The sequence below is a fragment of the Ursus americanus genome, chromosome X, assembly GCF_024610735.1.
Source record: "Ursus americanus isolate L20-20 chromosome X, mUrsAme1.1.p, whole genome shotgun sequence".
Lineage (NCBI taxonomy): Eukaryota > Metazoa > Chordata > Mammalia > Carnivora > Ursidae > Ursus > Ursus americanus.
The window spans coordinates 24,523,323-24,550,478 of record NC_142164.1 but is presented as its reverse complement, the minus strand read 5'-3'; the positions used below and the strand labels follow the sequence as shown (position 1 = coordinate 24,550,478).

General features: G+C 37.7%; 1 protein-coding gene across 1 annotated transcript in view; it reads right to left on the bottom strand.

Annotated features, from left to right (window-relative positions):
• The window catches only part of TENM1 (teneurin transmembrane protein 1), a 760,590-nt gene that overhangs the window by 718,209 nt on the left and 15,225 nt on the right, over positions 1-27,156 (bottom strand). Inside the window, exon 2 of the mRNA XM_087860146.1 lies at positions 26,518-26,585. The gene's annotated coding sequence lies outside the window, so the exon portion shown is untranslated. The remainder of the gene's footprint in view (positions 1-26,517; positions 26,586-27,156) is intronic.

Below are 27,156 nucleotides of genomic sequence, written 5' to 3'. Positions count from 1 at the left end.
AGAATAGTCAATGTGCCTCAGGATTCCTAAAACCCATCTTTTAAGCCAAATGTATACAGCATTCATGACACCAATGTAAAGAAATCAAACTTTCTAAGACACATATCCCTAAACCAAAAATAAAGACATCAAATTTATGGAGAGGAAGAAATACTTTTTGGATGTGCTCTTACCTACATCCTGACATAGATAATAAATATATTTTTAAAAATCATGGGAAATACCAAATTGAATCAATTATGGTCCTTCCCGGTCAAGATGGTCTTTATAGAGGTACCAAGGAGCATTTCAGAGCAGGGATAAAGGGTTATGGCTGTCTACATGACATCAACCCGAGAAACTGATGGTAGTATCCAAGCACAGCCCTTTATGGCATTGACATCCATACTTCTTAAAGCAATTTTTGGGGAAGTTATACTAGTCAGCAGCTCTCAGAACTAGATGCATATTTTAATCATTCTTAGGAGCCTATAAAGTACCAGTTTGGGGTTCTACTCCCAGAGATTCTGATTTAATAGGTTCCCAAGAGAGAACAAGGGCCCAGATGGTATTTGTCGGCAAAATCACCCACACCCATGCTCAGACCGATATCAAGGAATCACTGTATGTTTGTGGCTATGAGTACTAATGGAGGTTAGTGGTCAAGGTGCCAGGCCCAACTGGAGGGTATGGGCTTGAATGAAGTTCCCACAGTAAGAAAATGGGGACTAAATGACTTCTAAGTTCTCTTTAATTTATAAAATATCAAGTGTGATTATGACACCAGGATTCTAGGATAGCCAGAAAAAAGAAATTGACATTATGTTAACAACGAAGGAAGAGGAAATGGTTGTAGGATAAGTAAATAGCCGTATCTGATCATTAAAAAAGGAGAGTTAGAGTCAGCTTCCAGAGACCCAAGCTGTGGGGGAGAGCAAAGGCAGAAACAGTTCATGAGCACATGAAGAGGTGAGATTTCGAAATCCAATAGGAGCACAACTAACCAGTAGGAAACTGAATTCAGTCAAAAAAGATATTGGGTACAATGACCTGGAAGGTCCACACAAAGCACTGTGGTCACATGATTGCTAATCTTAAGAAAGAAGCTGCAGACTCTCTTTTGGTTTGGGGGCCTTTAACTTCTCTTGCCAGCCCCTTTGAAACTCTCAGACTGAATCGAAGTTTGGCCTGTGGATTTACAGGACTCACACACCCATCTCCCAAATAAATCTTCATATGTGCATGATCATGTTTCTGAAAAAAAATATGTACTCTTTGCCATTTTTCACCAAACCCAACTCCCAGTCCTGGGATAAATGGGCCTGACAAATAGTACGGTCTTCTGAGAACTGATGTTATAACACTGATCATCTATTGTATTATCCATATCATCTGCTGGGGTAATTAATACATCAGCCCAAATGGATTTGAAGAGTTATATTTTTCATGCCATATTTTAATTACAGAACTGATTATACCCAGACATATTTGCTTATTATACAGCAGAATGTTTCTCTAGTCAGAAATTCTGAGTCAAAAACATATAGCAAAAGTAAAGTTGAAGTAAAATAAATAGGGCTATTGAATTAGTTTAAATAAGAACTTTTTATTTATTTGTGATCAGAATCTGTTATTGGCCTGTAGCAGCCAATTCTCTCTCTCCTTTTTTATTAATATGAGCCCAGATTTGTTCCGGCATCCTTTCTGTTCCACTCGCCCATATGCTTTAAGAAAGACCACAAAATTACAATGAAATGCCACTTCATTCCCACTAGGATAATTATAATAAAAAAGGCAGGTAATTACAAGTATTGTAGAAAATGTGGAGAAATTGGAACATATCATTCAACCATTGTGGGAAAGAGCTTCACAGTTCCTCAAAAAGTTAAGCATAGGGGTATTATATGACCTAGCAATTCCACTACTAGTTATATATGTAAAAGAAGTAAAACATATGTTCACACAAATACTTGCATATGAATGCTCATAGCATCATTTTCATGACAGTCAAAAGGTAGAAACAACCCAAATGTCCATCAACTCATATATGGATAAACAAAACGTGTCATATCCATAAAAGAGAATATTACAAAGCCATAAAAAGGAAGGAAGTGCTGATCCATGCTACAACATGGATGAACTTTGAAAATATTTTGCTAAGTGAAAGGAGCCTGTCATAACAGGCGACATAATGTATGATTTCATTTATATGAAATATTCAGAACAGGCAAACCCATACCAACTGAAAGCAGATTAGTGGTTGCTGGAGACTAGGGACAAAGGGAAGTGTAACTACTTAAATGGTATGGGATTTCTTTTAGGGGTGATGAAAATGCTCTAAAGTTGGCTGTGGTGATGACTGCCCAATTCTGTGAATAGACCAAAAGCCACTGAATTGTACACATATACATTAAGTATATACATTAAATATATGAATTTTTTTGTATGTAAGTTGTATCTCAATAAAGCTGTTTTAAGAAGTCTACATCCACAGCCATAGCCCTAGTTCCAGCTGAAACTGCCGGCCCAGACCCAAACCCAGATTCAGTCACAGAGTGTCAGTCTTGATTAATGTAAGTAGATTATGATAATTCCATTCTTTCTGGCTAAGGAAGAGTCATGTGACCCAATTTTGACCAATGCAGTGTGAGGGAAAGTTTTCTTGGGGTAAAAAGGTGAGAAAGATTTCTCAGCACTGAAGAGTTACAGAAACAAATGATTCATTTTTCCTGCCCTTTTGCATTGTATGAGGATGTGATGTCTGAAGCTGTTGCAGCCATATTGCTATTATGAAGAACAAGCTACCCAACATACTGTTGATGGAGGAGCAAGAAATAAAATAATGTCTTTAAGCCCCAGAAGTGACCAACCCTACCTCAAAGACTTTTTGTTATGTGAGATAATAAATCTCTATTGTTAAAGTCACTCCAAGTTGTGGGGTTTTTTCCCAAGTTGTAGTCAGGAGTATCCTACGTAATAAAATGTATCTATGTATACTCCATCTTAATCCAAACAACTTGAGGTGACTAAATAACCGTTTAAAGTTAGGAGTTAGCAAAGTCCTTATGAAGTTCTATTACCATGGCCATCAATTCTGTCTGACCATAAACCTCAACACCCCATTATGAGACAGATACTTATTTAAATCATTAGTAGACTTCTAGAGAAGAATTTCCCTAGTTTTTCTTTTTCTCTCATTACTTTTCAGTGTTCAACAGGTCCCCCGGAAAGTTCTTCCTTGTATATAAAACCTGATGTAAAAAATTTTAATATGATACAAAAACATGCAAAAACACTGGTGGTAGAAAGTTTATGTACTACAAATGTTTACAATTTGTACGTTAACAGGAGTTCTAATCGTACCAGGCTGAACAGATTTGACGCAGATGCTGAAGTCTGGATGATAAACCAATGAGATGAAAGAATGTCGGCAATGTTTCGTCTGCGACATCATAACAAATGTGTAATGAAAAAAACCCTAAATCATTCTTAGCTCCAGACAGAAAATCCTTCTTTTACAACAGACTTTGAGACAGTGTGTGTATGTGCACATTCATCAAGGTGAGAGACTTTCTGTTAAGATCATTTACTAATAAACATGATGTTCCTAGTTATTAAAATCGCTTTGGAAAACAAAGAAACGGGGGGCATTTTACCACAAGCCGAGTACCAAACGCTGGCACTGAAGAATTAAAATGTCAACTCCCTTCTCCAAAGACATGGTAGCATGTATGGGCCCTGGCCAGTGGAAAAGCTTTTATTTGGTTGTTTTTCCCTTAGGCAATCAGTATGTTAAGAGAGAGATTCTCAAAGGATTCAATTCCATTCAGCTAACAGTGTTTAGTGCCTACTATGCGCCAGGTACTATGAGAGCCAGAGGAACTGAGAAAAGGACTCAAGAAGAGGATGACTTCTCTGACTTCATCTCTGTTGCTCCCTGTTTTGGCTGTGAAAACTCTATCAGCTATTGACAGAATTTCACAGTACTACACTGGATTCACGGGGGATAAGCAAAGGAACTGACAGTACCACCTAATGAAGCACTTGTGCACTGTCAGAATTAAAATCCATAAACTGAAGGAATTTTCGTATTTTTTTGACTTATAGTTCCGATCACTGACAATGTGTGACCCAGCATCTATTTCCTTCTTCCACTTCCTTATTAACTCATTGCAATCTGATATCTGCTCTTCCCACCCCACTGAAACTACCCCTTAAATAAAGGTCACCAGAGTGCCAAGTGCCTTTTTTCAACCTTCAGCCTCTTCAACTTTCCTGCAACATTTCAGTGCTGACCACCCTCACACCTTTTGATCCCCTCTTTTCCTTTAGACTCCAAAACACTACTTTATCCTGGTTTTCATTTTCTCTCTCTAACTGCTCCTTCACTAACTCTTTCATTGGCTACTCTTCCTCTCTCCGCACCTCAAGTCTTTCCCTCAGTCCATTTTGTTTTATTTGCTCTCTATGTTCTCTCTGTGGGCAATTGTATCCATTGCCACACCTTAACACCTAATTCTGAATAAACTGATGATTCCCATATCTGCATCTCCAGCCCCACTCTCTTATCTAAGCCCCATCTCACAATGCCAACAATCATTTGACTATCATCCCCTTGGGCACCTCAAAGACAACATATCCAGAATGGAACCCCTTTCCCCATCACAAACCTACTCGACCTCTTGAATGCCCAATTTCACTTAACAGTACCCACGCACTCCCAGGTGCTCAGAATGGTAACTTTGGAATCATTCTGACCCTCCCTCTCACTCTTAACATTCCATCTTCCCAGAGTTACCAAAGTTCAAAAATTCAACTGTCATGATATCTCTATCATATGTCAATCTCTTACTACCCCCACTGACACTACTTTAATTTGGATTACCACTTTCCTAGGCTGTGCCAATGGCCTCTGAAATGGTATCCCTGCCTCTGGTCTCTCTGGATGTTGTATTACTGAAACAGCTATAAACCAGAAGCTGAAAAGAAATCAATAGTGGCAGTATGTGGTTGTTGGGCAAAAACTGCCACAGAAAAGTGCTTCTTTTCTCAAAGAAGCTTTATACTGCCCTACATTCCCTAGGGTGGGTGCCATTTAGCAAGTGAGTAACCCTTGCCACAGGTTGTCACAACCAGGTGACTGACTTGGCATTAACAATGCCATCATAATAGCTATCTAGAAAGCATCAGTAGCTAATGTTCTAGAAATACTCATACAGCTATTATATTTTAGGTTGGCTATGAGAAGCAAAAATAAAGATGCCCCAGGATATCATTAAGGATAGAGCAGTTGGTGTTCCTCCAGGAAAAGTTAAGTTTGAAATGACATTCAGATATGAAAAAATAAGTATTTAAAAAACACTCATGACCTCTGCTTAATGTTTAGCCTGGTACTAACCCTTTGAAATACAGTCTTAACAAATTAGTTCCTTCTCTTCAGAAATGCCTATTTCCTAACAATAGCATATTCTTCATTATGGATTATTTTTTAAATATTATATATAAAATAAAGTGCCTTTTGGTCCCCCTTTTTTCTCCTCCATCCTCCCGTCTGTAAATTTTAATTTATAAGTTAGTAAATTCTAAACCACTGAAAATAATTTAATAAGTATACCATATGGGTTTTTGTCACTTCTTTGCTCAAGGATTTATTTTGCTATGGGTGATAACTTAAGTCTGTTTCCTAACACCTAGTAATTCTAACATATCTTAGTACTGCCTGCCAATATCTATGCAACTCTTAAAAGGCTGTATCGACACAACACTGAAACTTCCAACTGAAAAGCCAAATTTTTAGGTAATCTACAAGCTGGTTTGCCTGTAAGCCATGAAACAACAAGCTTAAGTGATTTTTTTCTGAGTGTAATTAACACATAGTGCCACTATAATAATGAGCTGATTTGGAGAGAAACAACTGAATTCAATCAAACTGGTTGTTTTCACAACAGTTCCAAGTCAGTTAATTTCAAAACAACTAGTTCTTTGACTGATTTCAGTCACATGTGTACACAACGCCTGAAACTGGCCATTTGTTTAAGTAATATATAGACACAGCTTACTGTGATATCCTTCTAAATGACAAACTCCTACCTCTCAGGCCACTTTCTATCCCTCCCATGATACCATTTTATCATGTCGCATCCCTGCTTAAAATCCTCAGATAACTTTATCTTGCTTATGAAATAAAGGCTGAGCCTTTGATTATGTCATTCTGCCCAAATGGAATCTTTTCACTCCTCAGTCTCTCCAGATTGTGGATTTTCCTCGGTTCCTCTACAAAAGCATCCATAAGTACTACAGTCTGCGCTGAGTTCCCCTTCTCTCAATTTGTATTGCACTTAAAATCTAAAGAACATACAGTGAACACTTGAATTGTCAAATTATTGCTTTATACCTGGCACAGTACCTAACAGAGTACCTAGCACATAGTAGACACTCCACGAACACTTGTAAACTTGCCTCACTGACTTCTTCCACTGGGCTAAGAATGCACCTAAGGTGTGATAACAACCTTTCAAATTATACTTCACTAAGTAAATAAGAGGGAAAAGCTCCTTTCCTGTGCGCCTTTCACTCTTCACTAAATCAATGTTAATTTGTATGTCATAGTTGTAGGCACTGTTCTGTCACTGAAGACATAACAGAGTGGAGTCAACCTGCCTTGGGCCTAAGTATAGGAAGTTTCTGGAAAGGGAGTATGGCTTACTTCCAATACCAACCACCTTCTCCATTCAACTTCTACCAAAAAGGTATCCATGACTGAATATCATGTTTATGACTAGAAAACAAACTTGATTCAGGAGGACAAGGGTTGCTAAAGCTAGCATAAAAAGCTGTCAGTGACACAAATGACATTGAGCGTCTGTCATTACAGATTAGTTTACAGTGAGAAAGTGATTCTCATTCACATTATCTAGGCCATCAAAAGAAACCTTCTATATTAATTTGCATAACCTCTAGTTAATGAAATTATACCAATTCTTAACACCATTATGAGGATGGAAGAGACACAGGAGGAGAAGGCGGGAAAGAACAGGATGGAGAAGGATTGGTTTTGCATATTAAATAGAAACGTGGAGGAAGTTGGATTTTTGCCATATTCTCTGGCTCTATTAATAGCCAATATACCCATGGCTCAAAACAAAATCATTAGACACCAACACAGAGAAATGTGAATGCAGATCTGAGGCATTATTTCATTTATAAGCTGTCCTCCCCATAAGAAGCCAAAATTTACTTTACTACACTGCATGAAATAAAGAGTGGAAAAAGAAAAATTTGGGCACCTGCATCATAAAGGCACACAATGACAGGTAATGTTCCTTGATGTGGTGATACTCCTACAGATACAGGTAGGGGGAAGAGAAACAGAGATGTTTTTAATGACCATAGGAAGACAAAAGCTGAGCTCCTTTTCTGTTCAACTTTTGAAAGACTGGTGCAACTAGGCCCACAATTCAGGAAGTGCACTATGCTAACCCCTCTAAACTTGCTTCAACAGAGAACTCAGGTAGTGAAAATTACATGGACACTTCTTTTGGAAAACATTTTGTCTTCCTCCTTCTATGCCATATATTTTAGCGCTGCCATAAACTAATAAAGTAATCACATTTTTAAGCCATCATGGTTGGCCTGAGTTACTTTCTAGGTGCTTCAAGAGCCATAATTCTTGACATTAGAGGGAAAAATAATTTTAGTTAAGAATAACTCAAATGATTTGGTACTGATGGCACTCGAGTTTTGCACATGTGATATATATTAAGATAGAGCATGTTTCAAAAATGCAAATGGATGCATAATAGCATTGCAGGCAGAACAAATCAATATCTATTCCTCATTTTGTATGCTACTTATTAGGGAGTAGAATCTAATAACATATAATGTCTTATGTAAAAAAGATATCATCAGGGATCTTTGAAAAACTTGGCCCTTTTCATTTACACCTGATAACTGTAAAACATCATAACCTCATTAGAAAAAAGCCATTTAAGTTCAAATGAAACAGTGCTACTTTAAGAATACCCATATGAACACGAGGGAGTGAACATCATTTACACAAGTTTTATGATATGATGAATTTAAATAGCAATGCCAACCAAGTTACCCACATTTGCTACTACTATTATTAACTACTCTGTCCACTGCACTGTTTTCTTTAAAGTATTTTTTGTGTACACTATCTTGATTTTTCATCACAATAGCCTTGGGAAATAAACTAGAAAGCCAAAACCTAGAGAGGTAATGTGACTTTCTCAAAGCCAGCAATTAAAATTCAAGGACCGAAATGACTAGTCTAAAGTACATATAGTGTAAAAATGAATATTAAATATTGAGATACTAGAAAACTTTACATTTAATCTTCTGAAGAGATTTTTGGAGAAACAGGCCACTAACAATGGTTGGATGTGAGGGTTGACATATCTTCAATGTGCGAAATGAGATACAAATAATTGAAGACAGATCAAATTGCATATTAGGGAGTATTTAAATGACTATGGAATCCTAAATTCCATTTTGCTATAATCAAATCCCCACAACTAGTTTGGTTTGAGGCTGTTAGCTTCAGTCAGGTATGACACTGTTGTTTAATCTTCAAGTTTCACCTGCAGAAAACAAATATTGCAATGGAATCCTGAGAGACCCTTTGCAATTAACTTATGAGACATCTATATGAAGCAAACGCCCATCCTTCTCAGGATTTAGCGTGCAACACACTCTCGCATTGGCAGGATCGAGCAGCTTTAGGTAACCAAGCAGTTTCTCTAGTATACTATGTAAAGCCTGAATGTAGGCAGTAAGGACACAAAATGAAAAACTGACTGAACATTTGGCTTAAAGTAGCTTGAACAGTAGTAAGAACACAAAATCTGGGGCAAAACTGGGTGAAATGCAAACATCCCAAAGTGGATTTGAACAAGCAGACAGCAGCGTCCTGAAATTTATTATTGTAACTATCAGTTGCACAATAGCCTATACGAAATGATTTGGTAATTTCATTCTCATTCCCAATGGGCCAATGTTCACATCATTACAGTCACTGTGAAAATGGTAAGCTTGTTTGGACTCTCAGTAGAGCCTATTCCTAGGAAGTGGTCCCTCTAGGTGAGTCCAGGGGCACTTTTCAGGGACAATGACTTTTATTTTCATAAATTCCTGAGTATAAATACTCTGACTCCATAAAGAACTCCAGGCTTATGATTGGGGCCAAAAAAAAAAAAAGTGGTCACCGAACACAGAATAAAAAGAGAAATCTCACATTACAAGTCAGAACTGGAGAAGCTGGATACTTTTGTTTTCTGTATTATTTTTTTTCCTCCATTCTACTTTCTTACTGTTAAGTCATAAATATCATATAGAAAACCCTGGATTTGGAGTGACAGGACTTAAGTTTTAGCCTTTGTTTTCCACTATCCTGCTTATCTAATCTAAGAAACTCCTCGGTAAAGTGGGAGTGGGACTTGGCTCTGTGTATGTGCTAGGGCTGGTGTTCAGATCCAGTAAGGTAATAAATAGAAAAAAGATACAAATAAACTCTTAATATGTTAAATGCACTGACTGATATGAGAAGCTTCTTTGCTCACCAGGTGCATTACCTGAATTGACTCAATAGTGAAATCTTCAAACCTGACCTTGATCATTACAATTTTCTACCCAAGGGGTGTGTGTGTGTGTATGTCTGTGTCTGTCTGTATTGTACCTCCACAGCAAGATATAAGGAACCCATGGCCATAAGTAAACACACTTATTATCATCTCTTCTTTAGTATCTCTTTTTCAGATAAATACATGTAATAGGATTCTGGAATCTTCTAGCATAACCTAAGGCACTTACCATTCAGTATTTACTTCAGTCTGAGAGTGTAACACAAGTCCTGGTACATGGTAAGTGCAGAGTAAACTTTAGCTGAATAAATGAGCTACCCCTAAGCAGGGATCACCCTTTTTCTCTGTCCCCTCAGTCCCTGTGCATACTTTCCACTTAGATCTGTTGTCTGTACCAAGGTACTTTTATTGTTAATGCTTATATTTAGTGTTTGCTGTATGTGCCCAACACATCTTAGGGTAACACCCCGTAACTCACACCCTTATGCAATTCCCTCTCCCAATCTATCACTTACTTCCAATCAATAGGACATAGAAAAGGCAAAGGGATTTCTCAGGTGTAATTAGGGCCCCTAAATCTGTTGGCCTTAGCTTAATCAAAAGGGAGATTATCTTGGGTGGGTCTGATATGGTCAGGAGGGCTCTTTTGTAACAAGGGTTAAGGCCACCTCTGAAGTTAGAGATTTGAAACAGCAGAGACTCTCTCTCCTACCATGGCTGGCTGTGAAGAACCAAACTGCCATGAACTCTACAGGGGCAAAGAAATTAATTCTGCCAACAACCTAAGGGAGTTGAAAATGGATCTTTCCCCAGTCTAGCCTCCAGATGAGAACAAGCCCAGCCAACACCCTGACACCTTGACTGGAGCTCAGTATGCCCTGCATTTGTACAGGACACAGTTCTCATCCTAGAGGATAAGCACTATGAGGGAAGAAGACGCATCTTTTGCTTTGCTTCTCTCTCAGTGCCGAGTGCCCAGCCAAGTACACCACAGACATAGCTGCTGGCTGAAATAAACAGTTTCTACTTGTGAGCACTAGGTATTATACTGCACCTCCTGCTGAAACTGTTTTCTACTGAGGAAGTAAAATGCAATATACTGACTTCTGTTTTGTCACATATTTTGCAGCAGAGTGGCAAAAATTAGACACACATGAAAAACAGTGGGAGTTGTGTACCTACTTATCAATGCAAGAAGCTGAAAAATGACCACATTCCTTTTAAAGATGGCAATAATGTAGGATGAAAAAAAAATAATTCAGAAATCCAATTACAATGAACTGACTAACAAACTGGTTATGGTGGCCACACATGGCTGGTATAAATCAGAATTATTTTCTTCTTTCTTAATTTGCTTCTCAGTCAGGCTATGGCTTTGCTTTTAAAGGAACTGAGAAATAATCTGACCCTCAGATAGTTTTTAATAGATTTAGTTTTATCTCAAAACTAAACACCCTGAGCCCATGCTAATTTGCTTATATAAAATACAGTTCTTTTAATAGCTACATTTCTATACAAAACCTTAACACTCTCCTTGCCAATCAAAAATCAGTTTCTTAAACTGAGCAATATGTAAGAGAAGCCAGAAAAGTCATTTCTTCTTTTGGTCTTTTTATTTTCTTTTGCTCTCACTCTCTTTTTCTCTCTAGCTAAAATATTGTTTATTCACTATTTTAAAGGAAAACGGTAAATGTGAGAAATAGCCTGGAGAATCCAATCCTTCCTTCCATTTTTATTATAAAAATCTAGCTCTATATTCTCATTTCAGTTGTGAGAAATATCAGACTTCAAGTAGCTTAATATTATTGGACAAGATAAAGGGACATGAAGTATTGTCAGTGACTTGTTCTCAACGCTGAGGTAGTAGGTACCAGGAAATTCTAAAGCCTCTTAAGTTCATTCAGCAAGCTCTTCCCTTGTGAAAATGTAAACAGCACTGGGAGACCATCCCAGGGGACCTTAAGCGGCTCAGGGTGCCAAATGACTTAAGTTTGTCAGATCATTTTCTGGGTAGGCTTTCTGCTTTCCAGTGAGTAGACACAAAGGAAGAGGTTGCCTGAGGGAACAGGAGGCAGTAGCAACCACCACAGAGACTTGAAAAAGTTACACAAGAAAGCAAGGTCCACATTCCAAACTTGCTCAGGAAGTTTCCTGTGCGGAAGTCGGAGTGCAATGTAGTGGCAGCTGTCTGTGTTGCTACCCACTGCTGTGTGTTAGTTGTAAGATTTGTTTCAGATGCACACTCAGGGTTTTTTCTATTTCAATTAATCCTAAAATGAATTAAGACAATCTCATCATTCCTAATACGCATGCAAGAGAAATAGAAGAAAAAAAAAACAACCCAAAACAAAACAAAACAACCTACTGTCTTGAATACATAGGACAGTTGAAGAAGTTGATTCTGAAAAACTGCCGGTAGAAAGGAATAGATTTCCACAAGTTCGTCTTGTATACTAGCTCTCCCCACCCCATGGCCTTCATTATTTTTAGAAAATGCTCAAGGATACATATCCTCTCGGGAATTAAATGAACTTGGATGATCAGTAAGAAGCCAGGAATCTGGCCTGCTACTTCTTCTGAAATGTTTTCCCTAAACATCCTGTAATTTAGCCATACCAGATGGTCCCCCAGACATACCATAGATTGTATGCTTTTATGCTTTTACTTATTTTAATATATCCACCTTAGATTCACTTCCCTACCTTTCCTAACAGCCAAGTTCCTAGTCATTTTCTAAAGCCCAAATAAATGTCATCTTTCTGTAGTATACTCCTAGACATAAAACATGAGATACAGTCAGAAGCTTCCTTGTCTCTGGTTCCACATCACTTCATATGCACCTCTATTACTGTTCTTATTATATTATATTGTAGGGGGTTTTGTTTCTTTCTTTTTGTGTCAATTATACCCCAACTTCTACACTGTGAACCCCTCAAGGGCAAAAATCCTGTCCTATCAATCTTCAAACACACCAATCGTCCTCCAAACCATCACAGTGTATATCACGGTACATGACACATAGTGTGCGCTCAATTTATGCTGGCTGGATTGGATTAGAAAATTGATATTAGAGGTCCAGAAAAGAAAAATGACCAAAATAGCTCTTTCCTGCCAAATGGAGACTTGTTTCTCACAAATGGAATCTCCAGATCTGAAGACCCAGAAAAAATTCTTTTTGACTGGGATATTACTTCGGTATAAGGCTTTAGGGCAGTAATTGCACAGGAGGCCTCTATACTCTTTTTTAGCTACCAAATGAATCAGACTTTTATGAAAAGAGGCTCTCTCTGTTCATACTCCAAATTCTTTCAATCCAGGTGATAAGCAATTCACATTTCATCCAGATCAATTAATAATTTTATGTGATTCATAATTTAATGGATTTAATGAAGGAAAGAGGAGATGTATAAGACATTGTTCCTATATTCAAGACCCTTGATAGTTGTGGAGATCATTTTAACGCACGAAAAAAGAGTATGACTATACAAACACGCAAAACTCTGCATTCTGACCATATAAATGCTGTAGGAATTCAAAAAATGGGAAAGTCAACTGAGAGTCATGCAGCTTGGAATATTTCACGGATCTTAAAGGATGGAAAGAATTTAATGATGCAAAAAGAGTTGAAATAAAGGCCGCCTAAGACTTAAAAACATCTCAAAGAAGTCTAGAGCATGCGAGGAAACAGAGATGATTCAGCCTTAACTCCTCATTTATATAAGAAGTAAACCTAGACGGAGCAACTGACTTACCCAAGGTTCCACAGTGAACGCGGGCAGAGCTGGGAGAGATCCTTCCTTGTTCCTATCGGCTGGAGTCATCTCCTACAACACCTCGTTTAAATTACACAGAGACTGTTTGTTTTCTATTTGTGTGGGGGAAGATGAACTCAGATGCTTACTTGCTCGCTAAGAAAAACACCCTGCTAAAACATTGTCCAGACCAATTTTTAAAAGAGAAACTGGAAATGTTGACAGTATAGCCATAAAAACTTGAGTAAATCTACTGCATTTAAACAACAACAGAAAATGGCTTCTGGGGAGGGGGAGGCGTGAAACTAGAATGACATTTCTATTATAGACTTTGTGTTATAGAGAAGTGAGTTACGTCATCATATGCACAGGGAACTGGATTTCCCCAGAAATGTAACTGAGCTTGTTTTATGAATGACTTATACTTTTTTTTTGCAAAATTAGCCAATGACTAAATAAAAATGGCTATGCCCAGCAGAGACTACATTGAGACTGGCTATCTGAAAGAAAGTTTCTTCCTTTTGTACATGCTAATTCCCGATATGCAGAAACAATTTTAATTTATGTCTGGCAGCATCTGAGCTGCAAGAAAGTGAGGCTACCGACATCTGGCTTGATAAACCACATAGCTGTAAGCAAGCTTATAAATTAAATTATTTAAGTATCCCCATTTAATTTTCAACATCTCTAAGGACAGGATGACAGACTGAAATGTGTCAAACGCAAAAAAACCAGCCTAAACTCATCTCAAACATGACACTTAAAGTAATTCAATAATATTCCACATTTTACCAACAGACATGAAAACACATTTCGCCCCATCAATATAATTTGTGGTGCCCAAGTAGAATCATGCCATGATATCCCACAAGAAGCATAATTTAGCGTGGACATAAATTTTACTTAAAGATTCAATTATTGTCTTAAATACAGGACTATGTGGAAAAATCTCAGTATGTTGGGTATAATCCCCTCAGTCTAATACATTAGAGGGAATGAGACAAGTCATCAGGAGACTTTTGTTATCCTGTTTTGGGACAACATAGTTATCACCATCACTGCATTTATATGTTAATTCATCCAACACATATTTGGAAATACCTACTACATGCTAGGTACAGAGCTAGGTGCTGGGATCTGGCAGTAAATAAAGTCTATTCAGCCTCCATCATCATGGAGCTTATTATCTCACTCTCACTGGATAAAATGCACTGATTGTCCTTCTAAACACTAGAAGTCATTAATTCAAGATCAATTTAAGTCCTTTTCCTCCTAGTACCTCATGAAAGACAAATATATAATACCAACCCTAATACAATATACACACCTGGCTACAAAAGGGATACTACACACATGCAGGAAAAGACAGACTCCAAAAAATCTGGTTCCAAAAATGATTGGCTCATTGCTGCCAGAGGTAGGAGGTAACCTGCTCCTCAATCAATCACAGACCAAAATACACCAAGTTCCTGCTGCAGGCAAGGAAATACACTAAGCTTTAGGAGGGAATTAATGCGCAAGATATTAAACTGTCTAAACTAGAGGTAAAGCTCATAGCAGTGATACAAAAAAAAAGGAGGGAAGTGAAAGACATTATGAAGCACTGATGGGACATAATGACAGATTATATATGGAATGTAAAGTACAGAAGGGGCAAAGAAAACTCAAGGTTTTAAGCCTAGGTAGCTGGAAGAATGATAGTATCACTGACAGAAACTGAGAAGGTGGACAGGGGATCCAACCTTGAAAAGAAGATGTGCTCACCTTTAGAAACATGATGAATTTCAGACATCAGCAGAATATCCAAGGATACACATGCGGCAAGAAGTTGGAGGTATGGGACTATAGTGAAAGAAATAGGTTTTAAAATTCATTTATGTAAAAAATACCAGTTAAAGTCATAAATGTAGATGAAATCCCCAAGGAAGAAAAGGTACAGGGAGGAAAACAAGTAATGGATCTTGAATATATACACAGTTTGAATACAGAAAACAGAAAATAATCCAGGAAGAAATCTCCTTTTTCTTTTCTCAAGAAGATTCATAGGAAATGAACACCATTGATATCAGACAAAGAGAAGACAAGTTCTTCTCAGAGTGGCAATATGGATAGGCACAGGATGAAGATACCAGAAAATCAGGTTTCTCTGATGTACCTTATCGATCGATTGATCGATCTTGGCTACTGCAAACATTTTTGGCAGGGGCAGAGGGAGATGGAGACACAGAGAGAGAGAGAGAGAGAGAGAGAGAGAGAGAATCTCAGGCAGGCTTTACACCCAGCATTGAGCCTGACACGGAGCTCGATTTCACAACCCTGAGACACTTAACCCACTGAGCCACCCAGGTGCCCGGCTACTGCAAACATTTCAAGACTATATTTTAGAATACATCTACTAGAATCATCCTTTAGAGGGGTTACATTAGATCCTTTAGTTGAAGTATTCCACAATAAGAACACTCTCTGTGAGGGCGTCTGCAGTTCCACTGCCGTATCCATTGGTCCAGTCCAAGATTCAGATGCCTTAACTTAGGAATTCCTAAATTGGGGCACCCAAACAATAAAAACAAGTCAGATTAAAAAGAAAACAGGATTCTTCTCTTAATGGATTTAGTAACAAATAGAGATATAATAGTAGCCCAAACCTTATTTGAATATTGGCCATGCCACTTACTTAGTGACCTTAGCCAAATTACTTAACCTCTCTTGGCCTCAGTCTTCTAAACTTTACAACTCTACTAACAGTAGAGGTTTCATAAAGTTATTGTGGGGATTAAGTGAGATAACAGGTTTAAAATGAATAGAACAGTTCTTGGCATAAAGCAATTGTTCATAACTTGCTAGATCTCTCTCACACATACATGCACATGTCAATTAGCAACACATAGAAAAGTCTATATAATTTTTTAAAAAGTAAGCTAAAAACCAAATTGTCTACTATTATTTAAAATATAAGTATGTCAGTCACATGGGGTTATCTATGTCCTAGACAGGAAAGTGAAAGAGCAAGGTGAGGAGTCATTTATAAAGACCTTCAACATTTATAAAATAAAAAATATAAACTCGAGAATGAGAAGAGAAATATAAAATGAAGAAAGCATATTCACCTTCTTTTGCCAAATGTCAAGAATGAGGGAAAAAGACAGAGAGAGAGAGAGAGAGAAAGAGAGAAGATTCTCATGTAGTTTGGCAAACTGGAAATTTTAAATGGGAAATTATTATTTGAGGAATGGTCTATATGCAATCCCCATTCCAATTTCAGTCTTATCCAAAAGTATTATCATGAAAGAAATGACCTTAAAACACTAGAAAGAACTATCAATGTTATGCAGATATCAAATTTTTCTAGGCCAGTTTTATTTCCTTCCATGATAAAATGACAAGTCAGCGATGAAGGCAAAATGGTAAAATAATCTATTTTGATTTCAATAAGAAATCTGACTTAAATTCTATGACATTCTTAAAAGCAATGAGGAAAAAAAAGGGCTTACGCTAGAGTTCAGTAGCCTCATTATACCGGAGGGCCCTGACAAGCCTGGAACAGTACTAAGGAGGGCCAACGGCAAAACCAAGAAGCAAGTAGTGGAAAAAGGGAACAGGAAAAGATACAGAGAGAAAAAATAAGAAGAAAGAAAAAGAAAGAAGGAGGGAAAAATCAGTGCTGTGACAGATTTGCCCAGTTAATATTTATAAAACACTTAAGAACAGTGCCTGACACATAAATGCTATATATACTTGCTAAATGAAGATTTCTACACTCAGGCCTGATGACATGACTCCCTTACCCTTTGTGTAGACATTCACATTCTTGAAAGCAAAAGCCTAGAGCAAATGATTTCTCAAGGTCCTCTGCAGCTCAGTTATTTCGTAGCTCTATGTTTTTCATCACTTTTAAGAGATTTCACTAGAGAAAAAAAAAAACTGATGATACTGTCGACACATCAGAGGTTCTATTTTCCAAGTCATCCTTTCCTATTTTACCTAAAGGTATAATAGAACTGCTTTTTAATAGACAGCGTTCATTTGGTAAATTTCTTAGAACTTGTGGGCATTATTGTCAGCGTGACTTCCTTTGATAGTAAACACATTAACAGCCTGTTCATTTATAAGGTAGCCCTGTCAGTAAGCTCTACTGTAAATCATTTGGTACACCCAGCTCTCCGTTCCCATCAGTAATGAAGTAGGCATTTTTATTCAAATGTAGCAGGATGTTCAGCTCCCAGGATAATGATTAAGTGAAGATCTCCTTTTTTATTCTGCAGACAAAGCAGATACCATACTTACAGTTTAGGCTCTCAGGGACAAAAATCTTAATGGAGGCCAAGATTTCCTCAGACTTTATGGAAATAACCTTTTGAAAAGTTTGCATTCTGTGGTCCCTCTCTGTGGCAATTCTGATTTCTTTTTCCTGGGGTCAGAATGTTCTTGACAGGTCTCCCACTCCCTTGCTACTCTTTAATAGTACTGTGATTTCCTCACTTCTCTTCCTAATGAATATTTCATCTTTCTGAAGGAATAATCATCGTGTGTTTACCAAATGACAAAATGACTTACGAAAATGTACTTAACTGGAAATCAGCCTTTCTTAGAATTACCAATCTCCTCTGAGCTCCTTCCTCTGCCTCCTCACACTATTGTGAACAGTAAAATGAATAGTAATGCTGTGTGCTCTCTTGTGATTAAAACTATAAGCTTGGTGCAAATTCGTACTCATAGATGGCACTCACATCATAGAGTATGTCAACGTAAGCTTAGATCAGGGCATCCCGTAAGTGCATCTTTCATTTTGTGTTCATACACAGTATACAAAATTTCCAAGCATCAATCGAGGTGCTTTTGAACAAAGCAGGGTGTAAAATTAAATAAAATCAAAAAGGGCTCTGAAAACTTGTATTGTTTATGTTAATTTACCATTAATGGTTTACATCATACACTATGAATTATACCCACCCCATTTAACCAGGTGAGAATGCTGCAAATAAGAGGAGAACAAGATCAGTTATCTATCACACACGGTGATAGCCAGCCATGTTGGTTACAGTGTATCTTTCAAAACTGAAGTTCCCATGCAGTAGTATATATAAGTCTGGGATAAAATAGGTAGCTGATGTGTTCTTGGAAAACAGCCATTTAAAATCATGTAAGCTGAATAGTTTCATCTGACATTTGTCAGACATCTAGCAAAAACAGGACAATATGTGAAGGTCACCAATTCAATGTTTATCCTATAGAAAAGACCCTGGCTACTTCAGATAGTGTGCCACGTGGTGTGGGAATACATTACCAGCTTGGACTTATTTCAGAATTTTTGTCATTGGTTTTTTTAATCATTTTTCCTTAGCTTTTTAAAAAAGAATATACAGTGATTCTCAATATACTTTGGAAGTGTGTTAGGCTGAAGAAATAGTGATTGCAAATTTACTAAGGTGAAATGGAGGGCTGAACTTTGCCTCATCCAAAAGACACTTTTGGCTGCATTCAACTGTCAGGGTAGCAATATCACGGGGCTGAAATAACACCCCTAAAGAAGATCTACTCAGAGAGATTTTCCAGAAACCACAAGAGCCATTTCTATTAACTCTGAACCCATTTCCCAAACATCTAATGTGGGACTTCTTGTTGGCAAATATGTATGCATTTCAGATTATGGCTTATCTATAAACACTTAGCAAAAGCCTACGGCTTTGTTTTCAGTTTTATGGCTGTTTTTCTGTGTTTTTCCCCCTAAGGTAGAGGAATAAGTATCAACTGAGCAATGCTTCCATTTTCCTTAAAAGAGCGGAGCTAAATGCTACAAGAAAATGAATGTAATCTACAAGTTAAGGTTATGTGTCTTGCAGATGGAAGTGTATGAATGGTTGTCCTACCCACAAAATACAAGTATGTAATCAGTCACTAAGATGAGTAGACTCCAAAAGAGAATGATGGCACGGTTAAATGTATCTTTTCAAGGAAGTTTATGGCAGTAAATGGCTGTAATTGACCATCTTACCACATTTCTGCCCACACATTAAGGATGATTCTACAGTTTCATAGAAGTATAAGCTGACAAGTTAATTGAGAATCCATACCTATCCATCGATCTAACAATCTATCGATTATTGATCTGTCAATCCATTGATCTATTAATCTATCATCTAATCTGTAAAGATACACTATATGCCAGAAAAGTTCAGCTTACCTGTACAACTGCCCCCCTGCAACAAAATCAAGTCAGTTTAATTCTTCTTGCTTAGTATCAACTTCTACTGCTCCTCTAAAATCTAACAGGCCCTGGTTTATTCCTCATCTCACCATTGCATGTAGGTACTTTATTTTATTGTAAGATCTTTTCTTTGCCTACTTTCAAACTTAGAGAGATGGCTTGTAGCTTTGGTGTAAAATCTGACCATTACTGAAATAGGCCACACACAAAAAAAAAGAAAAGAAAAAACGAAACACGGGCAACCTACATGATACTCTCTTACTCTCCCCTACTTAACAGCATGGATATTCTGCCATACTTTGATTTTTCTTTTTGGTGAAGCAATAGAGAAAGCTAGGTCACTGGAATGTTCAGAGGAATTTTAAAATGAACATGCTTTGGATTCACTGATCTATACTATAAAAAGGATGATTGTCAGCTATGAGAAAATTTAACACTCAGAAATCCTTAAAGGATTGACTGCACATACACTAACAGCTCATTCTAACTATGTCTGGACCTATATCTTGACTATTCTGATTTTGCATAAGGAGAAGATGATGACTAAATTGAAATAAGGAGATAAACTTTTCTTAAATTAAGAACAAATAAAAACTAAAGCCTAAATTATTTTTTTTGGAGATTCTCTCATTTAAATGTTTCATAAGCTCCTCAAACTCAACAGGTATAAAATGGAACTCATTATCCTCACCTATGCCCTCCATTTCTCCCCACCAAGGCCAAAACCTGTACTTTCACTTCCTGAAGGTGAATGGCACAAAAGCAGATGAATGGAGGTGGGGCAGGAGTAGGGGTGGGGTGGGAGAAACCATTACAAAAGAACAGGGTCAAGATACCCAGAAAAGGGGCCAGGCTCTGATTACAAATTATGTTTAAAGATTTTTAGCCGACCCTAGGGTCATGTAAAATTTTTCCAACTCAGTTTCAACTTGATCTCAGTAATACTGACTGGTATTACCATCTACCCAGTCTCCAAAGGGAGCAACCTGTCTCTCACTTCTTATATCTCATGAGTGACCCATGCCTATTAGCATATGTCAAATCTTATGGTTCTCAAAGTGTAGTCCCTGGACCAGTGGCATCAGCATCCACTGGAAACTTGTTGGAAATGTAAATTCTTTGGGCACCTGGGTGGCTCAGTCAGTTAAGTGTCTGACTCTTGATTTCGGCTCAGGTCATGATCTCGGGGTCCTGGGATGGAGCCCCACGTTGGGCTCTGTGCTCAGAGAGGAGTCTGCTTGGGATTCTTTTCTCCCTCCCCCTCTGCCCCTCTCTCTGCTTGTGCTCTCTCTCTCAATAAATAAACAAAATCTTTTTTTAAATAAATAAAATCTTTAAAAAAAAAAAAAAAGAAATGCGAATTCTTGGACCCCACCCCAGACCCACTAAAACAGAAACTCAGGGTCTAGCAATTTCCAACTTAACAAGCCCTCCGAGTAATTCTGACATACATTCAAGTTTGAGAATCACTGTTCAAATCTATTCCTTTATCATTATTCCCACTGTCAACTGCCACCTGGCCCTCACCATGTCTTATCTGGTCTATGGCAACAGTCTCTTAATTTGTTTCCTGGCCTTCAATATTGCATCCTCCAAGCATCCTTCATACTATCCCCAGAGTGTGCCCTCCATATCACAAATATGATTATTAGTATCCTTCCCTAGTTCATCCATGCCTGTAGAAATGGTTTTTAAACTGTGTTCCTAAGTGAATTTGTTTCAAGGATTGCTCTCAGGCAAGACAGAGGCTCAGTAGGTAGTAGACCAAACTTCAAATTTCACAAGTAGCTTTATAAAACCACTGGCCAAGAAGAGAAAGGAGATGCTCCCTAGGACATAGAAGTCCCTCTTTATCTATCCCCAGCCTACCTCTCCAGCCTCATCTTTTCTCATATTTACCTTCCACATCACCCTTTACCTATATAGAAAAGAATGCAGCTCCTCTAAGGGACCAGGACTATTGGATGTTTCTGTGCCACTCCTTCTTTTGCTTAGAACATCTACCCATCCTTGCCATTGTTCACCGGATAATACCAAACTGCTGTTCCCTATCCCCTATCAGTCCACACTTTTAGGATGGCTCCAATGTTACTAGCACAACCTACACGAAGCCTTGTCAGATGCCTGCTTCTCATCCCTCTACTAGATGCAACTGATTAACTTCTCTCTGTGCTCTCACAGTGGTAATAAGAGCAGTGAGAGTGATGGCTGATCTTTATGAGCATGTACCCCTTATATGCAATCGTTGCACAAAGTGCCATCTTAAGCCTCACAAGTTTATGAGGTACGAGGTATAATTATTATCCTCATTTTATTTTATTTAAGTATAATCAGCATACAGTGTTATATTCACTTCAGGTGTATAATATAATGATTCAACAATTCTATACATGACTCAGTGCTCATAATAAGTGTTATAATCCCCATTTTAAAGATGAGGAGACTAAAGTTTAGAAAGATTATATGTAAGCAAGGATTAAGACAAAAGGGGGTGGCAGTCACTATGGGCTGGAACAGGGTACACTCAAGCTGTAATCATTTAAAAAAGGAAGGGGAGGGGAGGGAAGAGGAAAAGAAGAGTTCTGGGTTGCAAACAAAACATATCTGAAGACTGATCCTGAATAGTAGGCCACTAGCTTGAGACTCCTGTTTCAGACTACATTCAATTTCCAACTTTATGCTTGTCATAAAACCCACATAATTTATTAGGATAGTAGTGCCTATATCTTTCTTGCTGATGTAGGTGTCCTATGAAAGAAAGGTAATTTTCTACTTTTCACCTATCCACGAACCTTGCATCCCAGACATCAAGGCAGAGGGATGGGGAATAAGGGGATGGAGTAAAGGGACCTAAGTTGTCCACAGAAGGAGAGAGAAAAAGGGCTATATTCTCCTTGAGACAGTCAGTGGAATTTTAAGGATCTCATAAACAGTTGTACTTCAAAAGGAAGGGCCTGATAATGCATATCCAGGGGAAAAAAATGGTCACTAGACAAATAGTGCACCAAGATCAGAATAAACCATGCCTTTCAGCAATCATGACTGCTAACTAGAGACTTTGCACCAGATTTTCTGTATTGGGTAAATCTCAGTGTACTAGTTCTCTATTGCCACTGTAATAAACTACCACAGACTTGATGGCATAAAACAATCCAGATTTATCTTACAGTTCTGGACGTCAGAAGTCTGCAATGGATCTTGATGGACTACAGTAAAGGTGTCGGAAGGGCTACATTCCCTTCTAGAGGCTGTGGGGCATAATCCTTTTCCTCACCCTTTCTAGCTTCGAGAGGCCACCCCCATCCCTTGGCTTGTGGCCACTGTCTTCAAAGCCAACAACGTCAGGCCGAGCTCTTCTCAAGCTGCCCTCTGGTTCTCTCTTCTGTCTCCCTTTTACACTTTTAAGGCCCCTCGTGATTATAATGAGTTCACCCAGTTAACCAGGATAATCTTCCTATGTTAAAGTCAGCTGAATAGCAAACTTAATTCCATCTGCAATCTTAATTCCCCTTTGTCATGTGATGCAACAGATGCACAGAATCCAGGGATTAGGACACGGACATCTTTGAGGGGGCCATTCTGCCTACCATGACCAGCAACTCCTAAAGACTTTTTGAGTGGGGAGCTATTTTTAAGATTATATATCTCACTGCCCTGTTGAGTCAGTTCTGACATGTAAATATTTTTAATTAAAATATATAATATGAATGCCATGAGCAAATAAATTCATATGCATTCCATACCTACAACAATTATTTTATTTTTCTGTGTATAAGTCAGGCCTCACCTCTCTACCATGACCTTGTGATTGGGGACCATGACCCTTATTGGTTTTTGTTTCCCCAGCACCTAGTACCATGCCTGGCACACTGTAGAAATTTTTGTTTGTCACAGTAATAAATAAGTGAAAAATGCTTCTTCTGGAAAGAAAAACACATTTGTAGAAGTGGATTTGTTACTTAGTTCAAAGCCATACATATCTCGAAAGCTGAATCTAGTGCAAAAAGGGAGGGGGAAGCTGAACATACACTGTTCTAAAAATCCATTTAAAATAGATGTCAGAAGCATTTTTTTTATTATTTCTAATATGGATCATTCATCAGTGGAATAAGGAGCAAAAAAGAAAGGGGAACTGCTCCCCTAAACCATATGAATTCTTATATTTCATTTCAAATCAATAAAGGGAAAGTCACTTCTAAAATATTATGATTCATGAACTTTATTTACCACTCCTTCTTTTGGGTTTGATCAGGATAGCCATCTCTGTATGGGACTAGAATTATTGATATTTTATTGCATTACCACATCTCATTATTATGTATTACACACTATTATTTATGGCCACTACTCAATCTGATGTGAGACAGAAAAATTATTGAAGCCTTGCCATCTCAGGAATAGGCATTTTATAGGGATGAAGGACTGACTAGGAAGAGTCAATGGTCCTTCAGCTGCCCCTCAGATCATTAACTCCAAGTGGTTATTTGCTCCCAGGCACTGTCCTGTGCCTAGGTTGTTACTGCTGTGATATGCAGATGAAGAAGAATATATTTTAAATGCTTTAATATGAACTCAATGCTCATGAAGGGTGCCAGATTGAAAGCACTGGAGTCTGAACTCATCGGGTTATGCACTTGGCTTGTTCCAAGTTACAGAGAGATGCTTGACCTTGAATGACCACCTTGCAAGAGGGAGAAAACATACAGTTTTGCTGAATTTCAAGAGACTTAGAGAGGAGCAGCACACCAGCATCCCAAAGTCAAGCATTTTTATCAAGGAGGAAAATAAGACTACTAACTAAACTTCTACTCGACTCTATTTATTATAATGCCAGTACTGGTGTGTATGTGGTGGGGGGCAGTGGTGTTAGGAGACACAATTACTTTAACATAAAACATAAATAAATGCCCTATTACGAATGCACTAAAGCACTTAAACAAGCAGCAATCTTTTTAATAACTGCTATGTGTACTCCAACTTAATGGCCAATCTTTTTTTATTTATTTTTTAATAGACAGCCAGAGAGAGAGGCAACACAGCAGGGGGAGTGGGAGAGGAAGAAGCAGGCTCCCAGTGAAGGAGCCTGACGTGGGGCTCGATCCCAGAACTCCGGGATCACGCCCTGAGCCCAAGGGAGACGCTTAACGACTGCACCACCCAGGCGCCCCTTAATGGCCAATCTTGATTCCATTTTGCACACTTGAGAAGAGTCCTTAACTTTCCAAAAATCATAGACTGAGGAGGAAGAAAGTTAGAGTTATCCAAAGTTTTTATTATAGATATGAGAAAACCAAGGCTCAGAGTGGAAAAGTGACCTTAGGAGGACCATATCAGCAGTATAAGACCGGGAGCAGAGCCCAGATTTTCTGATTAACAGGCAAAGGCTTTCCTGTATACCATGTTGTCTCTCCAAGGGAGGAAAACTAGCTGCTCTCTGAACCTTTTAAATATTTAGTGCCAATTATTTTCATAAGTGTGCATTCTTTTGGCCTTTTAGGCATTTTTCCTCCATTCTGATCTATTCATTCACCTAAGGCTAGGAAGACTATCATTTTTCACACACTTAAGCCTTCATAAGTATGAAAACATACCTTTCAGTTAATATTATACAACTGGCAGACTCACAATTCCCAAATTAAGAGCATTATTTCCACAAGTGATACAAAATGCAAAAATCTTGACTTCCTTCCTCAGTAAGTTTCTTTTTTATTCTGTCATTTTATTTTCTGATGCTTTTTTTTCCTATAGTGATTGAAACTTTTTGGCAATAGTATTCCCTAGTACCTCAAGAAGAATGGCAAATGAAACTACATGCAGTTAAAACTGACAAATCCATTTAAAATTCCCATTACAGACTAATCTCAGTTAACTGGAACCCAATTAAAAAAAAAACCTTAATGTATTTGTACTGTATTTTTCAATTGACAATGCAAATTCAGATTTTAAGGATTTCATTTTTTATGTGATCTCATTGTTTTACATACTTTAGAGAAAGTATCAAGTGATTCCAAAGACTTATCACAAATTCAGATCATCCTTTTGACTTTTTTACAAGTTGGGATGAGAATTCATATTTGAATAATAATGTGTAGCACTACCAAATTTGGTACTAAAGAAAAAAATTAGTATTCTCGATTTCTTACTAAGTACTGAACATTGACCAATATTTTTAATAAGAATGAAAGCCAATGAGGGAAGTCTTTCAGGTAACTGTCGAGTTTGATTAATCTAAAAATCTCCCCCATTGTCACATTTTCTTGCATATTCCATCTACCAGAGGACTGAATAGAGAAGCAATTGCTTTCTCAATATTCCAGGTGAATTCTATCTACTTTGGCACATTTACCAAAAGAAAAGGCACAATAACTTTTGTCCAGTAGTTGCGAAATAAATATTTATTGAGCGATTAGACTGGTAGATGGATGGATGAAAGGAAGGAAGGATGGGTAAATGAATGCAATACCATGTCAATACAGATATTCTACTTGAGACTTTCCTAAAAAATTAAAACATTCATTTCAGGAGGCAAATATTTGTTTTGTCAGTAAAATTCGCTGAATGAAAATTTCTTCCATTGATATGGAGAAACGCCATGCTTATTTGCAGTCAGTAAGAACTACTAAATGGCTCTACAAACATCCTCATTGGCCACTGCTGTTCCCTTGTACTTTGCAGATATTCCCATTAGTCAAGGAGTCTCTTGGTTTTAGCAGCTGTATATAGAAAAGGTCACAGGAGCATTCAAATATGTTGGACAGCTTGCATATTTGATTTTGCAAAGACTCTCTAACAGTTATGGAGTACAGACACAAACTTATCTACCCCATGACCAAATAGGTTTTTAAAGGTTTAAAATAATGCATTTCATTTACATGACAATGAATATAACTGATTAGAGCAGTGAAACATTCCGTTCCTTTCACATTATACAACAAAGTGTTCAATTCCCCAAGTAAATTTCAGTGCAGAATGCACATACCTTGAGAAGATCCAGGAGTTATGGGAATCAAAAAGGAGACAGCTGAATAAAGGTCACCCGTGTAATTCCTGTAAACAAATTAGGCCAAATTATCCTTCAAACATATGTACAAGCAGGTCCAAAGCAGTCTTATTAGGGAAAGGAAGAGATACATGAGGGGTTGGGGTGGGAGGAGGCATGCGGGTTGTGAATATAAGACTTCATTTTGCAATTCACAAGGAATAATGGGGTCAGTCTCCTAAAAGGTCTGCTTGAAACTTCAAACAATCATTAACTATGTTGCTAAAAAAGAATTTTTTAATTAACAATGAGTATACCTAGAAGGCTATGGAATTCTCACCCACAAAGACTGTCCCAACTAAACAGTATTCAATTATTCAATATACCACTCATTTTGAGATGAAATGCCCACAATTTCAAATAGTTTTCACCAATATAATTTACTGTAATTTAAATTTTTATTTTAAAAAAATTTTTATGTTATGTTAGTCACCATACAGTACTTCAAAATAGTCCTTTATAGTTTACCAGAAACATTCATATACACATTTCATTTAATCCTCAAAACAACCACGAGGAAACAGACTGAGAGGTTAAATGGCTTGCACGAAGTCACATGCGTGGTTAGTGGCATAGCCA